The sequence below is a fragment of the Anas platyrhynchos genome, chromosome 1 (genome assembly GCF_047663525.1).
Source record: "Anas platyrhynchos isolate ZD024472 breed Pekin duck chromosome 1, IASCAAS_PekinDuck_T2T, whole genome shotgun sequence".
Lineage (NCBI taxonomy): Eukaryota > Metazoa > Chordata > Aves > Anseriformes > Anatidae > Anas > Anas platyrhynchos.
In genome coordinates, this window is record NC_092587.1 from 140,672,543 (window position 1) to 140,692,500 (window position 19,958).

The 19,958-nt window shown below is 41.9% G+C and overlaps 1 protein-coding gene across 5 annotated transcripts in view; it reads left to right on the forward strand.

Annotated features, from left to right (window-relative positions):
• Positions 1–19,958, forward strand: part of NPAS2 (neuronal PAS domain protein 2) — a 100,834-nt gene that overhangs the window by 11,711 nt on the left and 69,165 nt on the right. The window contains exon 2 of one of the 5 annotated variants that reach the window (XM_027446021.3): positions 19,798–19,896. The exons of the other annotated variants lie outside the window; for them this stretch is intronic. The gene's annotated coding sequence lies outside the window, so the exon portion shown is untranslated. The remainder of the gene's footprint in view (positions 1–19,797; positions 19,897–19,958) is intronic. 5 annotated transcript variants of the gene reach the window in all.

A 19,958-nucleotide genomic window follows, 5' to 3' on the forward strand; every position in this document is an offset into this window, starting at 1 on the left:
CAGCCTGCAGCGGTTAGTCTGAAATCCCTCCTGCACACTGGGAATCTGTGAAGAGGCTTGGAGGGTGGAGATGTCAATAAATAACTTGACTCCTGCACTCGGTGACTTCCCATCTCTCAGTCTATGAGCTTCCAAGCAAGCAGCACTCACTGTGTTACGGGCTGCTCGGGGAAAACAAATGGGAGATGGGGTAACCTCTCATGGCTCCTTTAGAAAAAGTCTCTTTTTTCCCCCCTTGTTTCTAGACCTTTGCTTTAATCTGTGGCCTGAGGAAGCGAGAGGTATAGGGGGGAGGCAGACGTTATCTTTGGTCTTATGGCTTCTCTCATTCAGGGCTGCTCTCCAGGAAGAAGTTTTCCCCCTTGGGAACACAACAGGTTTCATGGCAGGGGCTCTGTGTGAAAGAACACCAGGGAAGAGTCTGAGCGTGCCTGATGTATGCTTGACATCTTCGCACAGATTCAGCAGAGCAGCTTTATTCAGGTAAACACTTAGGCACATGCTTTTCATTACCCATTTGCTCAGAATTTCATCCGTCTTCTCCTGAATATGGAAAGACTTAAGCACATATTTAAGGGCTGACTAGGTCCCCGGTTCTGACTCAGACATATACTGCAGCGAGGATGGGCTGGATGGAAAGGAAACAATCATCACAGTGGCACGGCAGCTCAGAAGTGAGGTGTACTGTCTGAAAATCAGCACGCTACCAAATGGCCTCACTTTGGGAGGCAACTCTGTATCTGGATATGGCCCCAAAGAGACAACCTAGCCTGGACTTAATCTCATCTATCCATTTGTTTCCCATTTGTTTCAAATTCCTCTGTGTATGGCTTGGATGATCTGAAGTAGGTTTATAATTAAAACTAGTTTGTTCAGTAGTTTTAAAACTCACCCATCCAGCAACCCAAAAAGAGGACAGTGGTCTTCTGCAGAATACTTTGGGTCATCTGTGTGTAAAGCTTCCCAGGAGAAGGTGAGGATTTAAGATAAGGATTACTTAGACCGCATGAGCCATGGATGGTTTGTGAAAATTATTAAGTATTTGTCAGCACTGAGCACGTACCAAATGCTTTTGGCTCTTTCTAGTTACTGTATTCATGAAAAGCTATGGTTCACAGTTTTGCCTGCAAAATTTAAACTGATTCAGGCACTGATGTAACCTTTTTGCTACTTTCGAAGGTTCTTTTGAGAATTATGAATCTACATTAACATTTTGCTACACAGAGAGGGAAGGAAAAAGGCACTGAAGAGCTAGTTCACAAATGCTTCTGCAGGTGGATCACTTTTGACTAGGCGGGCATTGTCTGCTGTTAAAGATCTTTGCTGAAAATAATACATGCAGAGGCACAGTGGTAACTTTCTCTAGCAGAGATTGCTAGCAGAATTTATTACAATTTGTATGCAGTTCCTTTACTGGCAGAACTAACAAAGAGGATAAGCTATCCCAGCAAAAAGATATTCAAGGGGGAGCGTAGTAGTGTCAGCACCAATGTTTTCCACATAGGGTTCATTAAAGTTTTTCTATATTCCTCACTGACAATATCCCTTGAAATCTGTAATACAGGTGACACCTAAATCAAAAATCGATAATCAGTTCCAAAACCTGGCCTGACTAATAGTCTTAATTGTTATTTCTATTCACACTTTAATCAGGAATGTGTATACTGTGGAGGTAGCATGTGTTTTTCAAAGATTATAATGAATCCAGAGTAGGAAGGAGTTCAGCTCTGGCCAGCCTTTTTTCTGCATTTTAATCTGGAGTTAATAACTTGTTGGATGTTTCTCTCTAGTCTTGTTTCCCAGCTAGTCTCTAGGTTTCTTTTGGAGAAGTCTGTTTCATGCGAAACTCCTCTTACTCTGCCAGAATGCAACACCTCCTGCAAGACAATTGTCTTAGAGAACAAAGTAATAACTGGGGATTTGTGAAATGTTTCTGGAATGAACTCAGGCAGCACGCCAGCATAGCATATTCTTCCATTTAAGACCGATTTTCCATTTCTTTATCAAATGTTACCCATTAGTACTAAAGCCATGGTTGCAAGATTGCTTTAATCCATGTAAGGCTCTGCTGCTACTGCAAAAGATGATCCTGCCTTACTCCCATGTCTGGACACTCATTTCTGTTATTTCCCTTGTCCTGGAGCATTGGACCAGACCAGGAAGCTGACCTTGCTGAAATTTAACTTTTTCTGTGAATGGATGGGTTAATTTTTGGCTGTTCTGTTTTCCTATGTTGGTTGATGGTGCAGCCATACAAATGGTAGTGGTGGGGTTAAAGGAGGAAAGCAGGATTTTCTTTGGAGCTGCTGTGGGTTTAAGCCACTTTACAGTGTTCAAAGAATGTTTTTCGCGTGAATGTCCTGGAGGACAAGAGAAATGAGCTGGGTTTTGTCTTGCAGGGAGCTGGTGAGTGAAGAAATGAAGACAATAAAAATATGATAACCAGCAGGAGCACAGAGAGTGAATGAGGAGCAAAGGAGACCAGGAAATTTGAGTTGCAAAGTGTGTCAGTGGGGAGGAGTGTGAGAGAAGGGGTGGAGAAAAAGCCCCCAGTATGAGATGGGTTGAAGAGAGGGTTTGTGGCTAACTGGAAGAAGATAGTGTTGGAAAGGGGATGAGCATGGAGCTGAGCCTGGGAGTAGGAAGGTCAGGATGGCAATCTGGATGCAGCAGAGTGGAGAGAAAGAGGCTGGAGGAACAGCCAAGGAGGTCATTGGGCTGAGCAAAGACTGGAAGTGAGGTTGGAAAGCAGAGTTGCTTGGGAAGTACTTGGGATTTGGAAAGCCAAAACCAGAGATGAGCATGTGCTTGTCCTGAAATGCAAGGCTGGACTGGGGGGTCTGAGGTGTGCAAAGACCAGTCAGGATCAGATCAGAGGGACAGGTGGGATGATTGCTCACATAGGCACCTGGGAGGAAAACCTGATGCTGGAAAATTTAGCACACCTCCATTGCCAGCAAATGCCCACAAAGCCCACAGGAGAGCATCTCATCCCTGCATCTCACTGCTTCCCTTGTTCCTACATGCAGCAGGACCCTATGACCACTTCAGAGCTTGTTAGCTGAAGTGACTGGAAATCTGCTGATATTTTGGAAATGCCAGAACAATGCCAATAATGAAGATTTTCACTTTGTGAAAGACCTAGCAAAATCACATACTCACAGAAGCTGCAATAAATGCTACGGATGCAAAGTCGAGCACTCAGAAATTAGGAAATAGTATAATTAAGTCTGTCTGTGTAATTTTAATTTATTCACTTCCTGCATATTCATTATGATTCACTACTTAATGATTTAATGATCACACTACGCTCAAATAATTTTTTTTTGTTTTCTTGTTACCGGTCATTTTAAGTTAGGTTAATTTGCTGGCAGTTCCCAATCAGTTCCCTGAGCCACTGCTGGCATAAGCTGGGGGGACAGGGAGAGGATGGGAACCGCTTTTGTGATGGCAATGCTGACTTGTCCTGGCCTAAAATAATTCTGAAATGATGACATTAATCTACATGTAGTAGGGTGAAAAGTTCAGTTTTATTAAATGTCAGCTGTTCCAGGCTGATTTGTAAGTTGGATACCCGTGCTGCGTAGACCATACTCCCGCAAAGCTGGATGGTCAAACTTTTCTAGAGAAGATAACACCTCTCCTTTTTAAATCTTTTGGCTGATATCAGGAATAATTATAACAATTCCAAGGCAGACACCATATTGGAAACTTTCAGCCCAAGAGGTTTGATTATGGAAGTGTTCTGCGTGACTCTCATAACTGGAGAAATCAAGCAAGGCTGCTTGGACAATGCTGTCCCCAAGTCATTCCCTAGAAAAGGCAAGAAGTGAGGGAGGTCTGACAAGGCTAGCCCTTGTCATGGTTCTGCTCGAGTGGGCAGCCGAGCTCCACCACAGCCACTCTCTCACTCCCCCTCCTCAAAGAGGAATGGGAAGAAAATATGTGAAAAGGGCTCAAAGGTTGAGATAAGGACGAGAAAATCATGCAGTAATTATTGTAATGGGCAAAACAGACTCAGCATAAGGAGACAGTAAGATTTCTTGCTTATTACTAACAAGCTAGAGAAGTGAGAAACAAAGGAAAGAAACCAAAAGCACCTTCCCACCCTCCATCCACCCTCTTCCACCTCCTCCCCCTGAGCGGCGCAGGGGAACGGGGGAATGGGGGTTATGGTCAGTCTACAGCACTTCTTCTCTGCCGCTCCTTCTCGGTCACTCTCGTCCCCTGTGCTGTGAGGTCCCACCCACGGGATGCAGTCCTTGCTGAACTGATCTGGCGTGGGCTTCCCACAGGCAGCAGCTCTTCCAGAACTGCTCCAGATATGGGTCCGTACCACAGGGTCCATCCCTCAGGAGAAAACTGCTCCAACCTGGCTCCCCCACGGGCAGCAGCTCCTGCCAGGTCACCTGCTCCTGCGTGGTCTCCTCTCCACGGGCTGCAGGTCCGGCCCGGAATCTGCTCCGGCAGGGGTCTTCCACAGGCGGCAGCCTCCGTCGGTGCAGGGCCACCTGCTCCACCGTGGTCTCCTCCACGGGCTGCAGCGTGGAACCCTGCTCCACCGTGGTACTCCATGGGCTGCAGGGGGACATCCTGCTTCACCATGGTCCTCACCACAGGCCGCAGGGGACTTCTGCTCCGGCGCCTCGAGCACCTCTCCCCCTCCTTCTGCACTGACCGTGGCACCTGCAAGGCCATTCCTCACTGCCCTCACTCTCCCAGCTGCTGTGTGGTGCAGCATTTTTTCCCTGTCTTAAATATGCTCTCACAGAGGCGCAAAACAACATCACTTATTGGCTCAGCTCTGGTCAGCAGTGGGGCCCTTCCCAAACATGGGGCAGCTTCTAGATCTTTCTCACAAAAACCACCCCTATGGCCCCCTGCTACCAAAACCTTGCCACGTAAACGCACTACAGCCCTGAATAAAATTTGTATTTCCTGCAGCCAGATACATGAGCCTTAATAAAACCCTCAAGACTTCAGAAGTTCTTCTTGACCATTCTCTAGATGCATTTACTGAACAAAGCTTTTCATAGATGAGTTTCTCCCTTTTCTCTTAAAATTATTGCTTCTGTATTTGGGGGAGTGAAAGGAAAAAATGAAAAATTAAGCTCATGCATTGTTCTCAGTTGCAAAATCCACTGGCTACAAGTGGTTATTGTACAAAAATGGGGCTAAGAAGGGGTATTTTATGCACAACACAGCCAGACTGTGAAGGGTAGTGGCAGTGGCAGCGTACCTAACACAGGTAGGGAGGGGGAAACATCAACAGCCACCACTGCTAGCAGTACTGTCCTGTTCAATTATTTTGGCTGCTGACAGGCCCAGAGATTATTTGGAAGAACAGGATGCATTCCAGATAAAGATATGAGGCATGACCAGTTCCCTTATATCCTCAGTGCAGTAGCAGGAAGGGAAAGTGGCACATGGTGGCTGGCTGAGCTCTTCACACCGGGGCATTTCGAGTGACTGTCTACTAGGTTCAGATCTACTTTGTACCAAGCAGGCAGTGAAAAGCACATTTCAGATGAAATGCTGACTCCCTTGAGCTCCAACGTGGCCAAAATTTTGCCTTTGTCACCCAGAGTTTTGGGGCTGCAATGAGGCCATTAGATGTTGTTGCCTGTCACACTCTGTTCTCTTCAAAACTTTCCACTACTTTGACTCAGTGCACATAATATTTTGGACTCTTTATCTGCTTCAAAATGAGGGCCTTTATGGTTCAGCAAGCTTGCAGTAAGTCAAAAGAGAAAAAAAATGCATTTTGTTTAATTGAAAATATTTCCATGGAAACTTTTTTTTTTTTTTTTTTTAATAAGTGATACAGCTAAAAAGGTAGTTTAAAAGATTAAATTTGGCATAGGATTTGTCATTTATACTTTGAAACGTATGCAACTGAGAAATGATAAATATTGAGCCCACAATGCTACTTTCTTGCTCATTTTCAGATGTTTCTGATGCTGTGATGTGTTGTGGTATGGTTAAGTCAGCCTTTCAAGATTTTAAATTAAAAATGTTAACTGGTTTAAATAGACTAATAAAGATTTTTTCTTACTAATAGCTAAAGTCATCTTTATGACTACCATGATGATACAGTTCTCATTTTAAAGAATTATGCACTATTTTTATATCTGAGAAAATATCAGTTGTACATGTTCAGAGCTATATAAAGCTTCAAAAATTCTTCTGATATGAATTATTTCCAAAATTGTCAGTATGCAACCAAACTCTTGAGATCAAACAGGCTTTTTAATTAGTTTTCTGATCTTCTAATTGCATCTTTTAGGAGCAGATTGACAGGCATTATTGAAGCTTTTTATGTATATTTATAATTTAATCTCTACAAAACCTTGTGCAAAAGGAATTTTATTGTCTATTCACAAACTCCTTAAGGTAAGAAAACACAAACTTTAAGACTCTTGCTGTAACGAAGTTGCTTCTTGCTTGCTGAGCTGGAGTTACATGTGCTGCTTTGTATTGTGTCTGTAATTCGATAAGGTATAAAGCTTGTGCTTCGCTTGGAGGTTATTTTTATTGTTGAAGTGACTTGATTACTCTCATGTGTCAATGTCTTCTGAAGCGTAATAGGTCTTGTTTCTATCATATATTTTTATGCTCCAAACCTATATGCATGCAAAATATCATCCTTTAGTTGTGAACTGTTTAAGTACAAAGCCTTACACAATTTTTTAATATATATATATTTTTCTTTTCAAGGCTGGAAAGCTCTGAAAAGAATAATAACATAAACAGTAAGAATAAACACCTTCATGGTGTCCATGCGTCACATCCTGTCAGATTGATGCATTAACTTGTTGGATTACGGGCTTCAGTCAGCAAAGCACAAAGCGAGCTGATAAATAGAAGTTTGGCCTGTTTTTCCATGTAATTAAAAGAGTCAGTGAATTTAAAACTGATGGAAGGCAGTGGGCACTGCTGAAAGAACAGGTGAAATTTGAAAGCAAATGCAAGTTACCTGTTAGCTCTTCAGTCAAGAGAATCATTCTTTCATTTACTGTGGTATACGGTGAGCAAAAGCACCCCCACGGACTTCCAAGGGACCCAGTTGACATCTGAAGTCCATCCATTATAGCTACAGTAAATACATTGTTGTCATGGTAATGCAGTGATCAAAGTCTGAGGGAAAAACTCGGGCATTTCTCTGGTTCATAGTGTGAGATGAAAGGGAGGCCTGACAAGAAATAAAATAGAATTGATAAGTGTTTGCTTTAGGTTGGCTTCGCAACCCTCCAGAAAGATACTATGATTTTTAATTTAAAATTAGGCCATTTCAATGTATTGATTTTGTATAGCTATTGGGATATTGTTAGTACTGCGAATAATGCTGTGACAGTCATCTGGGTAAAGTGGCTGTATTTGTCCTCAAATCCATTTCCAGTGATATGGGGCAAAATTGACAACTGCCCCTTGTGAAGCCATGCAGGGAAGTAGCTGTGAGCAACTGGGATGCTTCACAGCAGATCTACTGAGGGGTGGGAGGTGGGGTTTCACAACAGACTAAAGCTCATTTAAGTGCACTCTACTACCATATGCCCTTAAACAGTGAAGGACTGCTCCTATTTGCACCCTTAGTTACAAATGGCCTTGAGCCAACGTAGTAGTTGGCTTTGAGCACCCAAGATGCAGAGCCTGGATTTCTTACTGACTGGGCAGGAGAAAGGCATATCCCTGAGGAGCATAGAGGAGAAGGGTGGCTTGAAACCATACCTTACTTAGGGCCATGTGTGAGATAGCAATACAAAGTGCCAATGTCTTCTGCATTTAGGCAGCAAATATTTCACTCTGGGTTGTGAATCCTCCCCCAAGGCGGCCTGCTTCCCCCATTATATTGCCTGGGAAATTGGGACACCACTTTCAGGTTTCTGATTTCCACTCCAGAAAGAGCTGCTTGAACATCAGGCCTGGCTGCACATAATATTACCCAGCTCTGATCCCATTTCAGAGGAATCATCTCCTTTGCCAACATGCTCACAATGTGTTTCTAGCCCAAGTCTGATATTGCTTGCTCACAGTGAATATCTCGTTATTCCAACGCTGCGTCCTTCACTTCAGTAGTGTAGCTTAATGGGGTATACGCATGCATGCCCATAAATCTTGACGGATCAAGCTGTGCAAGCTTTAGACCCAGTGAAAGGGGATGACTCACCTGATGAAGTGCTCACTAGTCAAAGCAAAAGCTGCACAAAAGAAATCTTAAGTGTTAAAATAATCTTTTGTCAACAGGGACAGATTCTGACCTTCTTAATCACAGTGACTGCATCTCACAAGTAGTCCCAGTGAATGAACTGAAACTACTTACAGAGTAATAAAGCAGCTCGCCTGGGAGAAAGGGTACCGAATTCCAGCTATAGGTCATCCACCTTGTGTTAAAGTCTCGATCCATTTAGTTGATGTCTCACGGTTAATGTTCCATGACGGCCCTTTAATACACAAGAAAACAGCTTAATCTGAGAGAGCCCTCCTGGCAAGTTATAAATTTCATCAGTATTGAAGGGACCATTGAAATTACAATTACAAAAGAAGATGTGAAATGTCATGTGACATGGTGATGATAAAATGCTGATCGCTCTCCTAATTTATTTCCTCAGCACTGGAGGAGGTCCACAGCCCACAGCCCAACAGGCTCAGCTAAAGGCATAAATATGGAAGGAAAGGCAAACACAAGAGGAGATTCAAGGGAAAATGTACAAAGCTAAAAAGGACAGTAATCAAGAATTTCTCTTCCAAAGCATGTGGTTATCTGAACAGAATTGATAAGAGTGTTGAAATCACAATGGTGGCCTCCATGCAGGATCAAAACTGCTTTCACTGTGTTTTTTAAACATAAGTAATACAAAAATTGAATGCATGTGAGCCATCATAGATCAAGCAGAAGACCTGTATAAACACCATGACTACAAAAACAGAGCCCTCCCTGTCTTTTTAAGAAAATCCCATCCAGGAAAAAATGGCAAACTTTATATTATTTTATTCAACAATTACAGAGTCAAGAAACAATTTAACTTTGCAGACCTAAATAATAAGAAACTGTTTTGAGAATATTACTGTCTCATGCAATCTTTAACCTAAACAAAGTAAACAGAAAAATAGTTTTCTCTGAGTAAGGGCTTTATGATATGCCCCAGGGGAATTAAAACTCCAGGAAAGGAAATGGAAAAATCCAGAAAATGAAGAAAAGCAAGTACTACAGTTTAATAGCATGTTTAAACCATACACTTATTTTAGAACATGTGCTCAACAGCTTCCCTTATTGGGTTTACAGTAAGTACAAGTAAGTAGCAGCTGATGTATATTACTAAATCACAATGGAAGGGTCAATAAACGAATCCGCAAAACTTGCATTTTTTCTTGGACTGCTGCCTGGATATACACACAAAAAAAAAAAAAAAAGAGAGAGAGGAAACAAGGAAATGAAAGTAATAAATGCACTTTTTCACCTCCAAATAGACTGTAAATCAAGCATACAGAAGTTTTCATCAGTCTTAAGGAAGCTCTTGGCTGTATGGAATATCAAGTATCCAAAGGAAAGACCATAACTTCCGAGACGCACTCACTGTTCTCGTTTGTAATCTATCCTGTAAAAGCACAGCAGCAGAATGCTAATGCTCTTTGGTTAGGATTTTAAAACTAGAGAAATACGGAAGCCAAAGGGACATTCTCAATCTGGCAGCCTGCTATTTTTTAAGAATGAACTCAAAGTGACTTCAGAGACTCCTCGTACTCCTGAATGCCCATCTTGTGCTTGTACAATTCTGCTTCTGAGTGTTTCACACTTTTTTTTTTTTTTTTTCTGTCTGTGTCTGTTAGGCCCATCCAAGCAGAGGGCAAGCTAAATGAGAAGCCATATGTATGAAGGAACAATAAAATAAAGGTTAACCAGATATACAAAGTAAATTTTAAAAAGACAACTTTTTCCCTATCAGGGGACTGTCATTGTATATTTTGGAGGTGAAGAGAAGACCTGCTAGCCTGGACAAAGTGGCTGAGGGGAAAGAGGATAGAAGAGGAGTTCAACAAGGCAAAGAAAGAAGTATGCACGTGAAAAAGGCTGAGCAAAATAGAGCCTAAGAGTCAATGTGATTGCTCTCTGGAGGTACATGAAATGATAAGGAAACATGAGGAAGAAAAGTTATTTAAGCTAAAGCACATTACCCAGAGAGCAAAACGGTTTAAACTTTCAATGTTTAGATGAAGAAAGTTTAGGCTACCAGGCAGAGGAGGTCCTCTAGCCATCAGTGGAAAATACTGGAGCAGTTTCTTCCATAGGATTCAGGGTGGAGAAACCCAGATACTTATAGGATGGCACCTGTGAGGTTTCTGACAGAGATGCAGTTATGTAGTCTCCTGAGATAGTGGGGGACTAGAGAGAGAGAACAGGGTTAGCCTGAACCTGCTCCTTTGCTCAGGAGCACTTCTCAAGCATGATATATCTGATTGATTTTGATAACCCTCTTAAAAATTGGTTACTCATACCCTAAGAGTTGCTGCACCTCTCCACTGACTACAAAGGCAGTTTTGACAGTTATCTCTGCTGTCAGCATCTGTACTGTGAATACCTCAAATTAGGTGAGACGAATCACAGCCCAGACAACTAAAAGTTAGATGTTGTAACCTCTAATATTTTTTTTTGGTTTGTAAATCCTTGCAGGATCCAGTCCTGAAAACTTGCCTGGATTGGGTATTGAGTTAACAACAGTGCTTTTTTTGGTTCAGTTTCTTAAGGGAATAAGGACTATTTGGTCATATTGTTTGTGTGTGTGCATATGTATGGTTGTGTGCATGCTGTCTGGCTATATTTTGAACCTGCTGGCCAATTTCAGTTAAGTTTGAGAGAAAGGTAAGGATCTCAAAGCTATGGAGTATCTTTTTGTGACAATACATATCTGGCCCTACAGACACCGAATAAACTATGCAAGAGCTTTCTGACAAAAAACAGTAAGACATTGGCTGGTATTGGCTTTACTGCCCACAGAACTTCTTTTATTATGTCCTTTTGGATCTGGATTACGTAGCTCACATCTGCAGTGAGTTGTTCTGCACCTGTAAAATTACTCCATATGTCAGATTTAGGAGTAAAATAAAATGTAAATGCTTGTTGCTAGTGCCTGCGTAAGATCAAGAGTGGCTTTTACCCTGGTGTTGCCATCATGTGGGCCAACTCTTAGGCCTGTGCAGGACTTGTTCGAGTCAGACTGCAGGCCAGTCTGCACCTACAGATGCCATGCCTAGGAACACCATGTTTTCTTGCATTTAATTTTAAAAGATAAACATTTTAAATATAAAAAGCAACCAGGAAAGAAATTAAATAGGAGCCATTCAGATATTGGGAAAGGTGGATGGGCTTGAGGCCAGGTTTCCTGAATTCATGGTGGTTGCTCCGGAGAGCTCTTTGTGTGGTGGCTGCACACTTCGTCTCCCCTGGCCACAAAGAAAAGAAATCACAAATGGGAGGGATTACTAATGGGAAATACTGTATTATTTTCATAGGTCTGATGGATGATGTGAAAGGGTGAATTGTCAGGGGAAGCCAAGATCACTCTGAACACTGCAGCATTTAGACCTACCCTTGGCTAATTGCTGTACTAGAGACCTACAAAAAAAAAAAAAAAAAGAAAAACTAGAAACACGGTGCTGTTGATTACATCAGCAGGATCCACTGATGTGGGGGTTCTCACACAGCCAGCTGGCTTCTTTTTGAACTTCCTGAGGCCAGCTTTGCCCCTGGCATATGAGCTGGGTGCAACAGGAGAGAAAGAAAATCGCCATGGAAAGGGAGGAGATAAAGAAACTGCCCGCTGAGCACCAGGACTGCTTCTCGCAGATGAATATCACAGATTTTATCTGGGAGGGCTGAGGTCTTCCCTGCCATGGTTTTGTAATTTCTCTCCTCCTCCACTGCTCAACATTTCAGTGCCTCTCAGAGCAAGCAGGAGCCGGCTACTCGGATTGCCCTAGATGAGTCACTCCTCCAGATAAGCCTGACTGGCTTCAAAACTAAAGTTACTCTACATCAGGTGTAAAACATTGAGACAGAAGAAAGCAGATTGTAAATGAGGAATTGCTCCTGCCAAATCCCAGTCCCTGTCACATAAAGCCATACTACTTCATGTGTGAGGTGAAGTGCTGTTTTGAACTGACTTCAGCTGATCATAAAACAAAAATGATGTTGTAATTGTCACATAAAGGCTCCTGACATAGCAGGGGAGAAGACTTCAATCTGTCACAACCTGTTCTCTTTGAGGAAGAAAAGGTGACTGAGAGACTGTTATTTGGCACAGAACAGTGAATCAGAAGCAGAAATATAGTCCTCTTTCATTTTTTGGATGCATTTACACTTGCTAATATGCCACTCGGTGCTCTTAAAAACTCAACTCTTCTATCCTACCTGGCAGCAAACTCAGAATCTACTTTCCTAGAAACGTGCCAGAAAAATGCAGCTTCTTCGCAACCAAAGATTTCAGTCAAATGTGCAATACATAGGTTGAGACAGTGATTCTTTCACCGCCCTGCGGGCGGGCTGCTCTCCACATGGGATGTTCCAGTCAGGGAATTCCTGCACAGCCCCAGAGCAGAAATATCACCTTTGCATTTTCCCATCTCTGCATTCCTAAAAGTATCCAGTCTGTTGCCAGGAAGCTAGTTTATGTGGCAAACAGGGCTCAAGCAAGACATAAAGGTGGCTATTCAGACCCTCAGACTTTGGCTGAAACACCTACTTTATCTTTAGGGAGGCTGGGGAATGGCCATGTAGGACTGAGAGTGAATCTCCATAGGAGCTTCTTGTCACAGAGCAATAGCGCTGTGTAGCCCCAACAGTCAGACAGCACCAGGCAACCATCTCGCCATGAAGGATTTTAAAAAGAATTCTCCAATGGGACAATAACCGAGTGGCATTTATTTGATATTTTTGCAGACGAGGAAGAGAAATGAGCTGTATAAAAATCTCTTTCACATTCTAAGCATGGCCATAACCAGACAACAGTATATCATTCTGGATCAGAAGGACGTGCAAGACATAGTAGTAAATTTTGCTCTTCAATCTCTGTCTTTACTAACCCTGAGCACAGGCCTATCCATAGCTACGAGGCCTTCACCTTCACCATGAACGTCTTACAGCATCTGTCAGTGAACATAACCCACTGAACCCAAATGCTAAAGGCAAGAGGGGCCCAAGTCGACAGAGCATACCATAGAGAAGCTACTATCAGACATTTTCTCCACCTGGACCATGTCCTTCTGCTCAGCCTTGGGGTAGAGAAACTTAAATCTAGGATTAACATTCAGGCTCTCAGCAATCAGAGAGACAAGAGACTTCTGTTTATTGCTACAAGAGATCACTGGTATATTCTGTAATGCTGGGTGAGGAGAGCAATGATTCCTTACTGATTGAAGCCCATCTCTTGGTGCTGTAGGTGCAGAGCCAGCTGTAGGGGAAAGGAGGAGATACCAGTCAACTTCTACCCAGTATTTGCGGTAAGAGTTACAGTTAAATGTTAGATGTGGAAAGGCCAAGTGAGGACAAATATTCCTGGGTTGCACAAGGCCAGCAGGCTGCTATGAAGGAGGACTGGCAGGACCAAAGGCTTTAAGCTGAGTTTTTGCTCCAGGGAAGCTGCTGCAGGACAGATAAAGAAGGCTAGGGGTGCACATGGAGTGGGGCTGAGTGGTAAGAATTACAGAGATGGACAGTTCAGTTTTCTGCTGGATCCCACAACATCTGTGGGGGCACTGACAGTTGAGGTAAATAGTTTCCATTGGATATTTTATGGGCTAGAAGTTTTCAGGTGATACTTAAAGATAGGCTTAGGATGAGGGTTAGGGTTAAAAACAGCTGGATCAGAGGTGCTTGGTCTGAAGCTACCTTCGTATGAATCCTCATTATCTTCCACATGCACACAGCCTGTGCTTGATAGGCCTCACCAGAACACGTATACTTGGCAAGACAGGGAATCCATACTTTTTTCAGGTCACTTTGTCCTGATTTTGTATTGAAGCTTTTCATATCAACAGCAGTTTCGTTTCAGTAAGCTAATAATAGCCCTTAAAAACCCTGTGTATCAGCAAAAAGACTCCCCACAGCTGCAAATTGAATTGAAGAGTTTATGCTGCACAAGGGTGAGTAAGGAGGAAGCCTGTGTGTTGGCCCAGGCTAAGGCATAGTCCTGGCTTTGCATAAGGAGGCCAACAGCAAATTTTCACCATTGTCTGTAATTGGGATCACAGTAAGTCCTGTGAGATCCAGTAATAAATTCAGCTCTCTGGATCCGAGCTCCATGACATTAAACCTGAGACTAACATAAACCAAAGGGTATTATTCCCTTCTAGCCCTCAAGCTGGTCATGCTTTACTGCACTTCTACTCTCTGAGCTTCCTTAGCCTTGCTCTTCCTGGCAGTACCATTTGCTTTTTATCTCCAGCAGTCCCCTGCCTTAACCTCAGCTCTGGCTGTGTCATCAGCAGACTGGAGCTAAATCTGTAGATTTAGTGAATGTCAACCTAGACCAAATCACAGCCCTGCAGGCCTGGAGGAGCTGTAAACATAAGCCAAGAATGCACCCCTGAATTATAAAAATCCTGTATTATTTTCTAGTTCTTTTTATGCAGCATCAACTGTATGTATGAACCATGAAACATTTGCGGATATAGATTTTTTTCTCAATGTCCCATTGTAAAATGGACACTTCACAGCACAGACAAACTTCATGATATTGTTGGTATTTTGGCACTGAGTCTGAGAAGGTGAGAATGCAGTGAGTTTAGTCAAGGTCATTATAGTGGTTCCATTAAGATGATGCACATTTTCCTGGGCGAATAATTGTAGTACTACTTATCTCTAAGCTATGTTTTCACAACAGAGCTGAATCAATGTATCTGATTCCAGTTCACGGGCATTCATTTTACTTACCAGTGGAAACTGATATTACCAGTCTTTGATAAGCACTTAAATTAATTCCTTCCAGACATTTCATTTAATGCCTTTCATCCTGATGGAGTTAAATTAGCAGCACTAACTACTTAAGAGTACAGAAAAAAAGAAAGTAACACATTTTAGGATTAGATATTTGAGACAGCCTTACACATTAGCATGTTAAATCCATACAATACAGGTGTTAGAAAGGACTTCGGTTACCCCTTAATTAGAAGCAAACCTTTGGTATGAGTAGAGCCTACACATTTCAAGACACAGGCTCCCCAGATGGGTGGGAGAAAGTTATGTTGCCATTATTTATTTTAAATAGCACCATAATACTATTTTTTGTTGTTGTTGTTTGGAAAAAAGGGTGCATTCTCAGTGCAACTGGAAGTGTAGCAGTATTGTATTCCTCAGTTGTTAAGAGCGGTATTCAGAGCCTCTTTGCCACTCTCCCTTGGCAGGACCATTTCCCCATGTGAGGCTGGGATGGGGCACCACAGACATGGTGCTGGTAGGTCTCCAGTCACACCAGGGAGGTCAGGTGTGAAGCAGCGACACTACGTGGCTTTACCAGGGCTCTCTTACCAGAAATTATGGGTCTGGTTGGCACCTCAGCATCTCTGCCAGTACAGGGGAGAAAGCCCAAGAAAGATTTCTGGTTAAAAGGTGTGAGCAACCACTCAAGGTCTCTCCATCCTTTGCTGGTCTCCAGAACCAGGAATCTGTGTGAGCAGATAACAGGGGATAACAATCCTTGTTATATTTAAGCATCTCACTGGTAGTTACTTTTTTACAGAAAAAAAAAAAAAAAAAGTCAGAAAATCTGAATTATTCCAATAAAGAAAGGTTGAGTTCTGGTTTTCCATAAAGCCAGTGTCCCAAAGAATTTTTTAAAAGATGCAAAAAGTGTCTCTGTTTTCTTTAAAAATCAAAATACACAATTTTTCAGGGGAAAAAAAAAAAAAAAAACTATCACATGATTGGCAGTACTTTCGTTAATCCATGATTTATAAATAACACTTCATGCTAATCTTTTTTTAAATGTGCAAAGCCTAGAGTTGTGAAGATTGGGGTACAGGTAATGAAATTTTCAACAAAAAGATTTATCTCTGCTCTCCATTCTGTCCTCCTTTTTATTTTTTTATTTTTTTTTCAGTGCAAAGTAGGAAAAACAAAATTGGAAATCATGAGAAAAGCTTGAATGTATTTATGTATTTGAGAGATATCTTTTGTCAGAATGAGCAAAAAAAGTGCAGCGTTTGAAATAATTGCTGAAACTTTACCCTTCAAAGTACTTTCCACATAATAAAGTATTTCCAGTTAGGTTACTATGAAGTCACTATGCTGTGTTAGCTATATCCTGCATACAAATGTTTAGTTTGCAAACATTTCTTCTAGAAAGATGGGTTTGTGCTTGTATGGGTTTGTGCATTTTGACCTTAAATCTGCTTACGTAGTATCTCTGAAATCTTTGGAACCCTCTTGCTAATGGGTTGGTAATGGTGGTAGTCTCTATTTCTGTCTTACTAGTTATTTACTTATTCATTTTACTGCTTTAGAGATATGTCAACTAGCCAGAAATGTCAAGAAGTACTTTGTGTGCATTACAGCTCTGTCTTTAATACCAGCCCTTTTTGATGGTGTTCAAAAGCCAGGATTTTTTAATTTTTTTTTTCAGAGATATATCTAGAGAATTTTATATGTGCAAACAAAACTAGGCGTAATACTTTTCTTATTCATAAAGAGGTAAATAAAATTTAGTTTTAATATGAAAACCATAGATATTTCAGTTTTCCCTTAAAGGGAAAAAATGCCCAGGAAAATCTGATATGTTTTCTATGTGCAGGTGTTTCCAGAAAATTTAAATCTCTGGTTAGGTTACACTTCTGTAGCAGAAGTCAGAGAGTGCATGGGGCTAGACATGCTGTGGTGGGAGTGTGCATTTGGTCTAGGGAACTTTGTGTCCAATTGTACAAGATCACATCCCTTAAAAATGTATATATATTTGTATGTGTTCCCCTAAGCATGAATCTCTGCTGTCCTGCAGAAACAAAATGCACATATTTGAGCTCTTTGTCATGTTCCCACTTTTCTTTCATGTCTGTTGAGAGTCATCCTCCCTAATCTTCTAAAACATGACACATGCACACCAGCGTGCATGGTGCATGGAAAGGCTCGAGGCAATTTAAGGGTAAAGGAAAAAGAATCACTTCCATGGCATCTTTGTCCTGCAGGAACCCCATATTAAAAACAAGGATAAAACACCAGGAGAAAGTGGTACGATGTCACAGAACTTACTCTTCTAGTCTTTTCTGAGCTTTTTGCCTTTCTGCTCTTTCTGGTGAGGAAGCACTCATCACTCAGATTTGTTTCTTTCCAAAAAGGGTCAGAATCGTGCCTGTGTTTGCAGCTAAGGAGCATCCAGCATGCCTTAGTGAGAGGATCTTAGAGCAATTCGGATGCTGATTGATCTCTGGTGCATACAGCAGCTATTCCAAACAGGCTTTGATTTACACCAGAGACGACAGCCGGCAGCAGCCCAGGTCCAATTGCTTCTGCCCTGGCTTTGCTCTCTGCCCATGCCCTCAGCAGCCAACACACGCAAGAGCCACGGGCTGCTCTGCTTCCCTACTCACTCTGCTGCAGCACAGTCTCATGCCTCTCCTCTGTAAGGTCCCCAAGGAGTCAGTCTCTGCCTCCCCATCCCTAAACAACAAGCCTCAGAAAGCAGGACGGGCAGAGGGGGCTCCCCCACTGTTCATGCTATCCTCTTGTTTTGTTTAAAACTTAGCATTCCTCTGAAATGGGGCAAAATGCCTAATTATTTCTCAGCTCTCCTGAGGCTGCATGTTTCAGTGATGGCATTTGCCACCCACCTGGCAGGAGATAAGACAGGGGCAAGGGAGGCAGTGCTTGAATTAGATATTGCATCAACTGAGGTGCTAAAGTTGCTTGTGCATGCTTAAGTAATGACAATGCTGAGGATAGTGGAGAAGAGTCCCCCAGGAACAGAACATGAACATTAATTATAGGGGGGAAAATATATTATTAACATCAGACCGCACACTACAGGAGATCCCAGTGTGACTATTAAGGGAAATTAATTACCACCTCTCTTTACCTTTCAGATCAACTCTTCTTTATAATGAGAATAATTCCTTCATTGTTACCACTAGCATTATCAGCTGTGTGAGAATAGTTTTTCCTGGTACTCCATTCACTGGCATTGTGTATCTGTGTAGTTTGAAAATAAATGCTTGCAGCAGATGCATTGCATCCCCTCTGAGGGGAAATCCCAAAGGCTCAGGCTCTGCAAAAAAGAGCCACATGCTGAAATCCTGCTTCATCTGCACTGGTAAGTGTGAAATAGCATCAAAGTCATGCTGTGTGGTAAAACCAGGAGCAGGCTTCAGGAGGTAGCATATCAGCACATTGCCAGAAACCTCTTTCCCCTACCTGCTCCTCTCTTTCCATCAGCCACATGTGGCTGTCATTTTGGGTTTGTGAATTCTGGGACTGAGGATCCCTAGAAATAAATATCCTTTCAAAAACAGTTAGACTTTGGTTCCTTGGAGACCAAGTTAAAACAATGAATTTGAAGATCCTCAGTCTAAATTATTTATGATGTAGCCTGCTGCCCCAAAATAGAGCCGTTAAAAGCAAGGATATACTCTTAAACTAATCGTGCTTCGCAACCCCTTTTACAGATCCCAGCGTATTTTCCAAATACATCTTGAGTAATCTCATATGAGAAATTTTTGCTGGTAAAGTCAGAATTGAGGTCAAAACTGGCCTAAAAGAAAGCTCATTACAACTTCAACATCCGTAATCCACCCTGAGGAGAGAGATGAATGCAGTGAGCAGGCTACGCATGCATTGTTTCCATTGTACTCTTGATTAACTTATAATTCACAAGTGAGGGAGTGTGAAGGAAACTACTGAGTGATGGAAGGTCACCAATTCCAAGAGGAAATAAATGATATATAGGCATCCCATTCATCAATTTATTTGTGTAACAGCATTTTGGAATCTGTCTCTCTGGGGCAAAGCCCATTTAAAATCTTTTAATATTTTGCAAAGACCAGGATGGAAAGCTTGTGTAATCTTAGGGACAAAAGAACCATATACAAAATCCACATCATCCCAGAGCAGCCAGTGCCTTTTTCTTTGAAGAGGGCACTAATTCCCTAAATTCTTCATGGTTTTCCTTGGACAGGGGACAGTAATGATCATGATTCTTACAACCCCATGCGAAGATCTGCCATCATCCTCTTCTTTCTAGTACAATAACAATCCTATGCCTTGCTCTAAGGTTCACTTTGCATTCCAAGGAGTGGAATCCTGAAAAAAAAAACCCTGATTACAGCCATGGCTCTGATTAGTGTCAGGTTCCCAAATTCTGGTATCAAGAAATATTCGAACGTGTATAATCTCCTCTTCATATACATTATCACACCCTCATATTTTATGGGAATATATTTATTAATGAACAAAATGATGCAAAGAGATTGCATTAACTGCTCCCTTTATTTGTAGAAAAACAGGTATCCCTCAAATATGCAACCAGTTCCTCAACCATTATTTCATTTTATAACATTGAAATGGAAGCAGTGTAACAGTAGTTGATCTAAATGTGGAAGTAGTAGAAAGAAATCAACATAGTCCATTTGTAAAGGCTATAGAGGGTTTGCCTAAAATTAGAATTAAAAACAGAAAGCGGTTCGTAAAACAGGCATCTGCGCCAGACAGAGAGAAGACCTGTGCATATATTCCTATATTTGTTTCTGCTGTTAAAGCAATGCTATAGCAATAGGACAGCTGGACGTGAATGAAATGCTCTCACACTTTATTTTCTTCCACAGTTTATTGCAGAAATAATAAACACACTGTGCTGCACAGAGTCAAATTGGCGCATGTGATCGTCTGCATTATTGGTGGCTAATACGGTTGCTCTGGAGCAGGTCAGTGCGCATTCTCACTTTCAGTTACTTTGGACAAATGCAAACTAAGTGTACCATGAAAA